Source organism: Hyla sarda, chromosome 7, assembly GCF_029499605.1.
Source record: "Hyla sarda isolate aHylSar1 chromosome 7, aHylSar1.hap1, whole genome shotgun sequence".
Lineage (NCBI taxonomy): Eukaryota > Metazoa > Chordata > Amphibia > Anura > Hylidae > Hyla > Hyla sarda.
Window position 1 is genome coordinate 75,259,043 of NC_079195.1, and position 9,994 is coordinate 75,269,036.

A 9,994-nucleotide genomic window follows, 5' to 3' on the forward strand; every position below is an offset into this window, starting at 1 on the left:
GCACAGCGGGACGCGCCCGCTCGCGAATCGCATCCCAGGTCACTTACCCGTTCCCGTCCCCTGCTGTCATGTGCTGGCGCGCGCGGCTCCGCTCTCTAGGGCGCGCGCGCGCCAGCTCCCTGAGACTTAAAGGGCCAGTGCACCAATGATTGGTGCCTGGCCCAATTAGCTTATTGGCTTCCACCTGGTCCCTGACTATATCTGACCTCCTCCCATGCACTCCCTTGCCGGATCTTGTTGCCCTTGTGCCTAGTGAAAGCGTTTTGTGTGTCCTAAGCCTGTGTACCAGAACTTCTGCTATCCATCCTGACTACGAACCTTGCTGCCTGCCCCGACCTTCTGCTACGTCCGACCTTGCTTCTGTCTACTCCCTTGTACCGCGCCTATCTTCAGCAGCCAGAGAGGTAGAGCCGTTGCTAGTGGATACGACCTAGTCACTACCGCCGCAGCAAGACCATCCCGCTTTGCGGCGGGCTCTGGTGAAAACCTGTAGTGACTTAGAACCGGTCCACTAGCACGGTCCGCGCCAATCCCTCTCTGGCACAGAGGATCCACCTCCTGCCAGCCGGCATCGTGACACTAACTTTCATCCAAGATATGTATACCGGAAGGGGAAATCAATTGCCAATTATTTAGTTAGGACTGACATGAAAAAGATAAATAGACAAACTTTTTAAAAGGAACGCAAGTGTGTTTCCTATAAAAGGGTGGTTCACCTGTGATAGCAAACAAATGGTTCACCTTCTAAAATGCCCCTGCAGCAAGGTATATGTGGGACAGACAGCGAGAGACATAAAAATGGAAGGAAAAATGGAGGGACTAGAGGACAGGTTTGGTGAAATTAGTCTAGTGAGGCACTTTATTGAGAATAGGTACCAGATTAATAAACTAAGGTGGATGATACTAGAGGAGATTCAAGGCAGCAATACAGCACAGTTAAAGAATAGACTCCTACAATGGGAGGTCTTTTTGTGCCTAACTCTATACACCCTCATGGCAGCATAGGGGTAACTATTACAGATGTTACTTGTCAAGGATACCAAGGAAAATTGTTTGCCAAAGGAGTATTATCAAGAAGAAATTTACTGTTATACTGGTCACAGATTGCAGCATTTGCCTGTGTTTTGTCTTACTTAGTAACACAATAAATCATCATTTGGGAAAATGTTCTTCTTGATTTTACACCCTCATGGTATAAATAAATCATGTAATTTCAATGTATTTTTATAAGACTGTACTGCTCTATAGTACTGTTAGGTTTTATACTAATTCTATACAAATTTTTATTACAGACGTGAGATCTTACGATACTTGTTTGTTTATTTAATATGGTGTTGGGTGCACTAATGCCATGCTTGACAATGGGGGCGGTGGCTCCAGAAATGTTGCCGAACACTCAGTCCACAGTGATCTGCAAACTAGACGGCTGGATCTAGGAGGCTCCGTGCAGAGTAAAGGAATCCGTGATGTGACTTCACCTGGGTCATTCTTTGTTTATGTACAAGACATGATTGGATTTATTGTTCATGATGAAAATTGAATAAAACGTTGTCATCATCATCCTACAGATTTTGTGTCTGTTTTGTGGACGTATTACTGCCTGGGGTTAATTGGAGCATCCAGCTTACACAATGTTATCCTACACCTATACTGAGAGAATTCTTTTTCTTGTCTCACACATTGTCTTGGTTCTGAAAATTCCATTATCAGGGAATGGATGCACGGATTAAATCAGACTGACTCACTTCCAGCAGATTCAGTAGAAAAAGTGTGGTACTACGGGTGGTGTAGGGAAATATGTTATCACATAGTGTCGCCAGGACATCGTTAGCCTATATACGATCCGAGGTTGAAGACAGCTTCTCCTGGGCCTGGTGAGTGACCGGCGGCGCGTAATCTTCAGTGTTCCGGTCACCGCTCCTCCGGTCCCGGCACCTACAGCTATGGTTCATAGGCCATAGCAGTAGATTGTGACACTGGGCCAGAGGAGCGGTGACCGGAACACTGTGGGGGCAGCACACAGACATAAAGCCTCCAGCCGTACACTGTATATGGCTGGAAGCTGTATGTCTGTGGGGGGGAGCTGCCTACCATTGTGGGGGAAGTATACTGCCAACTATTGTGGGGGGGAACTGCCTACCATTGTGGGGGAACTATACTGCCAACTATTGTGGGGGAACCATACTGCCAACCATTGTGTGTGTGTGGGGGGGGGGGGGGGAGCTGCCTACCATTGTGGGGGAACTATACTGCCAACTATTGTGGGGGTGAGCTGACTACCATTGTGGGGGAACTATACTGCCAACTAATGTGGGGGAACTATACTGCCAACCATTGTGGGTGGGGGGGGGGGGGTGCCTACCATTGTGGGGGAACTATACTGCCAACTATTGTGGGGGAACTATACTGCCAACCATTGTGGTGGTGGTGGGGGGGGGGGGGAAGCTGCCTACCATTGTGGGGGAACTATACTGCCAACTATTGTGGGGGAACTACACTGCCAACCATTGTGGGGGGGGGGAGCTGCCTACCATTGTGAGGGAACTATACTGCCAACTACTGTGGGGGAACTATACTGCCAACCTTTGTGGTGGGGGGAAGCTGCCTACCATTGTGGGGGAACTATACTGCCAACTAATGTGGGGGAACTATACTGCCAACCATTGTGGGTGGGGGGGGGGTGCCTACCATTGTGGGGGAACTATACTGCCAACTATTGTGGGGGAACTATACTGCCAACCATTGTTGTGGTGGTGGGGGGGGGGGGGGGAAGCTGCCTAAATGTGCACCTAAAGACTGCCTATAATAGTGATTAGAGATGAGCGAATCGAAGTTGACGAACCCGAATTCGTTACGAATTTCATGAAAAATGCCACTCTCCTCTAGTCTGCTGTGACCTCTGCCTGCGCCTGATGAATTTAGGCCTCTGTCACTCCTCTGTGCACGTCCTGGCAATTCTCTGCCTGACATACATAGTGCATATATGAGGGGAGTACAATCCGCTTCACTATGCTTAAAACAGTATTTGTCTAGAGCAGGTGTGTATTTTTGGCTGTCCTTTCACAGTATCTAGGCCAGGGATAGGCAACCTTTTGGTAGTGCTGTGCCCAAATTTTTTTCGAAGTTGCTTGTTGTGCCGGCAACATGTGTGTGGCTTGTTGTGGGTGTGGCTTGTGGGGGTGTGGCTTGTCACAAGGTGGGTTTTTTACAGAATTGTCCCTATATATTGTTCTCTCTGCAAGGACCTTACAGTGAGAACAACCATTTTAACTCAGACCTGTGTACTACAAACCCCAGAATCACCACCACCACAATACAGACCCCAGAATCACCACCCACCATAATACAGACCCCAGAATCAGACCCCACCATAATACAGACCCCAGAATCACCACCCACCATAATACAGACCCCAGAATCACCACCCACCATAATACAGACCTCAGAATCACCACCCACCATAATACAGGCCCCAGAATCACCACGCACCGTAAAACAGACCCCAGAATCACCACCCACCATAATACAGACCCCAGAATCAGACCCCACCATAATTCAGACCCCAGAATCACCATCCACCATAATTCAGACCCCAGAAACACCACCCACTATAATACTGACCCCAGAATCACCACCCTCCATAATACAGACCCCAGAATCACCACCCTCCATAATACAGACCCCAGAATCACCACCCACCATAATACAGACCACAGAATCACCACCCACCATAATACAGACCCCAGAATCAGACCCCACCATAATACAGACCCCAGAATCACAACCCACTATAATACAGACCCCAGAATCACCACCCACCATAATACAGACCTCAGAATCACCACCCACCATAATACAGACCCCAGAATCACCACCCACCGTAATACAGACCCCAGAATCACCACCCACCATAATACAGACCCCAGAATCAGATCCCACCATAATTCAGACCCCAGAAACACCACCCACCATAATACAGACCTCAGAATCACCACCCACCATAATACAGACCCCAGAATCCCCATCCACCATAATGCAGACCCCAGAATCACCACCCACCATAATACAGACCCCAGAATCAGACTCCACCATAATACAGACCCCAGAATTAGGCCCCACCACAATAAAGATCCTCCCCCCTTTACATAATAGAGACCCCAGGGTCAGACCACAGTCGTGTTGTGCAATAATATACATATAGTTACATTAACTGACTCACAATTCACATCTTTTACGGTCAGCGTCGTCCTCTTTCCTTCTGTTCTCCTTCTGGCTCAGACCACCATGACGACTTCTTAGAGCCAAAACCCATCACTGCAGCATCTGCAAGACAAACATCTTAGTTTCTACATTCTTCTAGTGTAGTCCCCAGAGGTGCCGAATTCGATGCAGTTTATTCCATTCCAAACAGCGTTATAGAACAAACTACGTTTTAGCGACCTGTCTTTGCCTTTGTCAAGCATGAAACGTAGCCTGCTCTGTAACACTGTTTGAAATGGAATAAACTACACTGAATTCTGCACTTTATACTTTGGTGAGCTACGATTTTCCTTGGATATAAGTAAGTAGGTAGCTATGCAGGTAGGTAAGTAGATATGGAGGTAAGTTCATAGGTAGGTAGCAAGGTATGTAACTGGGTAGCTATGTATGTAGGTAGGTAGGTACCTGGGTAGATTGGTAGGTAGCAAGTAGGTAGTTAGGTAATTAGGTTGCTATGTAGGTAGGTAGCCAGAGGCTAAGTAGGTGCACTCCTATCATTGTGTAAGTAGCCAGGTAGGGAAGTAGCCAGTTCTCCTTCACATTTAAATTATCATCCCCCTCACTGTCAACTGCGCCCTCCTCCCCTGCACCCCCCTCCTTGTCACCTGCACCCCCTTTCCCCCATCACTTGCACCACCCATCATCACTTGCACCCCATCATCATCACTTGCACCCCACCGTCCCATCATCACTTGCACCCCCCCATCCCATCATCACTTTCACCCCCCATCCCATCATCACTTGCACCCGCCCATCCCATCATCACTTGCACCCCCCCATCCCATCATCACTTGCACCTCCCCATCCCCTCATCACTTGCACCCCCCATCCCATCATCACTTGCACCCCCCATCCCATCATCACTTGCACCCCCCATACCATCATCACTTGCACCCCATCATCATCACTTGCACCCCTGTCCCATCATCACTTGCACCCCCCATCTCATCATCACTTGCACCCCCCATCCCATCATCACTTGCGCCCCCCATCCCATCATCACTTGCACCCCCCCATCCCATCATCACTTGCACCCCCCCATCCCATCATCACTTGCACCCCCATCCCATCATCACTTGCACCCCCCATCCCATCATCACTTGCACCCCCCAATCCCATCATCACTTGCACCCCACCATCCCATCATCATTTGCACCCCCCATTCCATCATCACTTGCACCCCACCATCCCATCATCACTTGCACCCCCAATCCCATCATCACTTGCACCCCCCATCCCATCATCACTTGCACCTCCTACCCTATCAAGAAAAAAAAAGAAAATTTTACTCACTTATACGCAGGCAGGGATCTCCTCAGCAGCACAGGCTGGCTGCGTTCTTCTCCCACTACAGTGCAGGCGCCGATGAGTGACGTCATCGGCGCCTGCGCTGCGTGGGGGCAGAGGTCACAGGTCTCCTCTGCTCACACTGAGAGGAAGCTTTAGCTGTGTGTGCGTGTGCGCACATAGCTTAGAGCGGCGCTCGCTCACCTGGGGATCTGGGAGAAGAGTCCTGCATCCCCATTAGCAGAGTGAGCGCATCTCGAGCCGGAGCCCCGTGTGCCACCCAAAAAGCACCCCGCGTGCCATGAGTGGCATGTGTGCCAGGGGTTGCTGACCCCTGATCTAGGCCCTTGACAGATTAAAAGGTACAAAATAGTACACTACTTGGATGGAAGTATGTGGTATGCACTTATGAAGGCAGAAAAATGCGCTACAGTACGCTTAAAGAAGTAGTGGAGTAAAACACCAGCTGGTGATTACTTTTGTCTGGACTTTCACAGTATCTAGGCCCTTGACAGATTAACAGGTACAAAATTGTACACTACTTAGATGTAGGTATGTGGTATGCACTTATGAGGGCAGAAAAATGCGCTACAGTACGCTTAACCCCTTAACGATGCAGGACGTATATTTACGTCCTGCGCCGGCTCCCGCCATATGAAGCGGGATCGCGCTGCGACCCCGCATCACATCGTGTCGGTCCCGGCGCTCATCAATGGCCGGGACCCGCGGCTAATACCACACATCGACGATCACGGCAATGTGCGGTATTAACCCTTTAGAAGCGCCGCTTCTAAAGTGAAAGTGAAACTATCCCGGCTAGTCAGTCGGGCTGTAAGGGACTGCCGCGGTGAAATTGCGGCGTCCCGAACAGCTTACAGGACACCGGCAGGGCCCTTACCTGCCTCCTCGGTGTCCGATCGAGGAATGACTGCTCCGTGCCTGAGATCCAGGCAGGAGCAGTCAAGCGCCGATAACACTGATCACAGGCGTGTTAATACACGCCAGTGATCTGTGTAAGAGATCAGTGTGTGCAGTGTTATAGGTCTCTATGGGACCTATAACACTACAAAAATAAACGTAAAAAAAAAAGTGTTAATAAAGGTCATTTAACCCCTTCCCTAATAAAAGTTTGAATCACCCCCCTTTTTCCATAACAAAAAAATAAAACATTGTAAATAAAAATAAACATATGTGGTATCGCCGCGTGCGTAAATGTACAAACTATAAAAAATATATCGTTAATTAAACCGCATGGTCAATGGCGTACACTGAAAAAAATTCCAAATTCCAAAAAAAGCTTATTTTGGTCACTTTTTATACCATTAAAAAATTTATAAAAAGTGGTCAAAAAGTCTGATCAAAACAAAAATCATACCGATAAAAACTTCAGATCACGGCACAAAAAATGAGTCCTCATACCGCCTTGTTCGTGGAAAAATAAAAAAGTTATAGGGGTCAGAAGATTACATTTTTAAACGTATACATTTTCCTGCATGTAGTTATGATTTTTTCCAGAAGTATGACAAAATCAAACCTATATAAGTAGGGTATCATTTTAACTATATGGACCTACAGAATAATGATAAGGTGTCATTTTTACCAAAATATGCACTGCGTAGAAACGGAAGCCCCCGTTTCCGTTTCACCTTGGATTTTTGGGTAAAATGACTAATGTCACTGCAAAGTAGAATTGGTGACGCAAAAAATAAGCCATAATATGGATTTTTTGGTGGAAAATTGAAAGGGTTATGATTTTTAAAAGGTAAGGAGGAAGAAACGAAAGTGCAAAAACTGAAAAACCATGAGTCCTTAAGGGATTAAAAAAGTATCTGAGTACAACATCAGCCGGTGAGTACTTTTGCCTGGCCTTTCACTGTATCTAGGCCCTTGACAGGTTAACAGGTACAAAATAGGACACTACTTAGATGTACGTATGTGATAGGCACTTATGAGGGCAGAAAAATGCGCTACAGTACACTTAAAAAAGTATCTGAGTACAACACCAGCCGGTGAGTACTTTTGCCTGGACTTTCACAGTATCTAGGCCATTGACATATTAACAGGTACAAAATAGTACACTACTTAGATGTAGGTATGTGGTATGCACTTATGAGGGAAGAAAATGCGCTACAGTACAGTTAAAAAAGTATCTGAGTACCAGCTGGTGATTACTTTTGGCTGTCCTTTCACAGTATGTAGGCCCTTGACAGATTAACAGGTACGAAATAGTACACTTCTTAGATGTAGGTATGTGGTATGCACTTATGAGGGCAGAAAAATGTGCTACAGTATGCTTAAAAATACGTATTTTTGCACAACACTAGCAGTACACAACAGTGCTGCAGCACACTGTCGCTGTGTACTAAACCCATAATTGCACTCTCTCACAGACTATTAGGAATGGACTGCTTAGTTTGTATTATACTGTCTACAGACTAGTATAACCAGCAGACCAGTAATACAGAAATAGCGTTCGGCACAGCACTACATAAATGTGGCTCTATGGCAAGTTCATATACACCGGTGTTGAGAATGGCAACTGCAGTGAATCCAGACTGGGGTGCTCAATTCTTGGAAGACAGTCTATATGAATGCAGAAATGAAGAAGGTATATGGCACACACCAGTTTCGTGATGTAACAAACGTGTTTATTCCATAAAGTGCAACATAGTTAAAGGCAAGGCAAGGGAGGACTCGGACGCCGTCCACGTAGCGGTGAGAGCTATTTCGTGCGCAAAGCGCACTTCCTCAGACCACTCCCCTACTACCGCTGGAACCCAGATTAAATACCTGAGCTCCGGTGCAGGTGGGCGTATCTCTTAACTTACAACTGTGCAAAGGGACATAGAAAAAAACCAAAGTGAAACACAGACAAGTTAAAAACAATTACAACTATGCAGAGAGGCAGAAGGAGATGCAGGTATAACCTTTTAGATAAAATTTGCTAGGTCTACCTTATCATTCAATCCTAAAGTGCCTTGTGCCTTAGTGCGCAAAATCCATCTTGTCTCGCTCCATTTGTTGTGGAACAGCAGACCATTTGTTGTGGAACAAAGAGGGTAGAAAAATGCGCTACAGTAAGCTTAAAAAGACCTATTGGAGTAAAACACCAGCCGGTGATCACTTTTGCCTGAACTTTCACAGTATCTAGGCCCTTGACAGATTAACAGCTACAAAATAGTACACTACTTAGATGTAGGTATGTGGTATGCACTTATGCGGGCAGAAAAATGCGTTACAGTACGGTTAAAAAAACATATTTTTGCACAAAACCAGCAGTACACAGCAGCGCTGGAGCACACAAAAGCTGTGTTCTAAACCCAAAATTGCGCTCTGTCAAAGACTATTAAGAGTGGACTACTGGGTATAATCAGCAGATGATTTGTTGGGGAACAAAAACACAGAATTGTGCTGAAAAATTATTCCTGCCTCCTCTGCTAAGGTTTATGAAGTTGAGGCAGCTTATTGAAATGTATGAGGCAGCACACAGCTCTCTGTCTCTCTTTTAATACAATGCTGTAGAAAGTGAATCGGAAGTTGATCACTGTAGGAAACATTCTTTTGTGTGAAAAATGCACTGCTCTCTGTCCACCAGAACACTGATGAGACTATGAGGTGAAACGCTGCTGTAAAAAGCTTTTCTGTGTAACACACACCGTTGTCTTTTCTTTCTGCAGTGAAATCAAAACCGAAAGACCAGGGAGTCAGGAGTTTGTCTGGCGCAGAGAGGAACCATCAGGCAGCCAAGTAAAATCAATGGATTTATTAGATGCAACGCGTTTCGCTGCCTGATGAAGCTGCGCATGCGCAGCGAAATGCGTTGCATCTAATAAATCCATTGATTTTACTTGGCTGCCTGATGGTTCCTCTCTGCGCCAGACAAACTCCTGACTCCCTGGTCTTTCGGTTTTGATTTTACTCTTACTCAGGAGGGCTGCAGTGGACCTTCTTCTTTACTTCTTCTGCACTTTACCTTGTTGTGTGTGGGCGCACAACCAACTTTGGTAAGCGGCTTGGGAATTACCGTCCCCCACCCCCACCAAAAGATCTACTGATCCCGCACATGAGGCGCCTTCCTCCCTCCTTCTGCAGTGAAAGGATGAAGTGACTATCCGGAATATGGCTGCCGATTATATAGGGCTGTGACATCAGGGGTGACTAGCTGCTGATAGGCTGCATTCTGCATGTGATTCAGGGTCATCCCGCCTACCCTCGTTCCCGCCTTCCCAGAGTTCCTTGCCCCATGTCCTCACAAGTGGATCCGCATTTTAGATGCTCTGGACCGCACTAAATGGAGTTTTATGAAGCTATTTGCGCAATAGAATCGCAGTGATATTCGCATTCATTGTAAATTTAATTTTTCATGAAATTCGTAACGAATTTGGATTTGTCAGCTTCGATTCGCTCATCTCTAATCCCGAATAATAAATGCCATAAACATTAAGAA

At 46.6% G+C, this 9,994-nt stretch overlaps 1 long non-coding RNA gene across 1 annotated transcript in view; it reads left to right on the forward strand.

The window, feature by feature from the left end:
- Positions 1–1,551, forward strand: part of LOC130282144 (uncharacterized) — a 36,807-nt gene extending 35,256 nt beyond the window's left edge. Inside the window, exon 8 of the long non-coding RNA XR_008846256.1 lies at positions 1,293–1,551. This is a non-coding gene — a long non-coding RNA (uncharacterized LOC130282144). The remainder of the gene's footprint in view (positions 1–1,292) is intronic.
- The last annotated feature ends 8,443 nt before the right edge of the window (positions 1,552–9,994 follow it).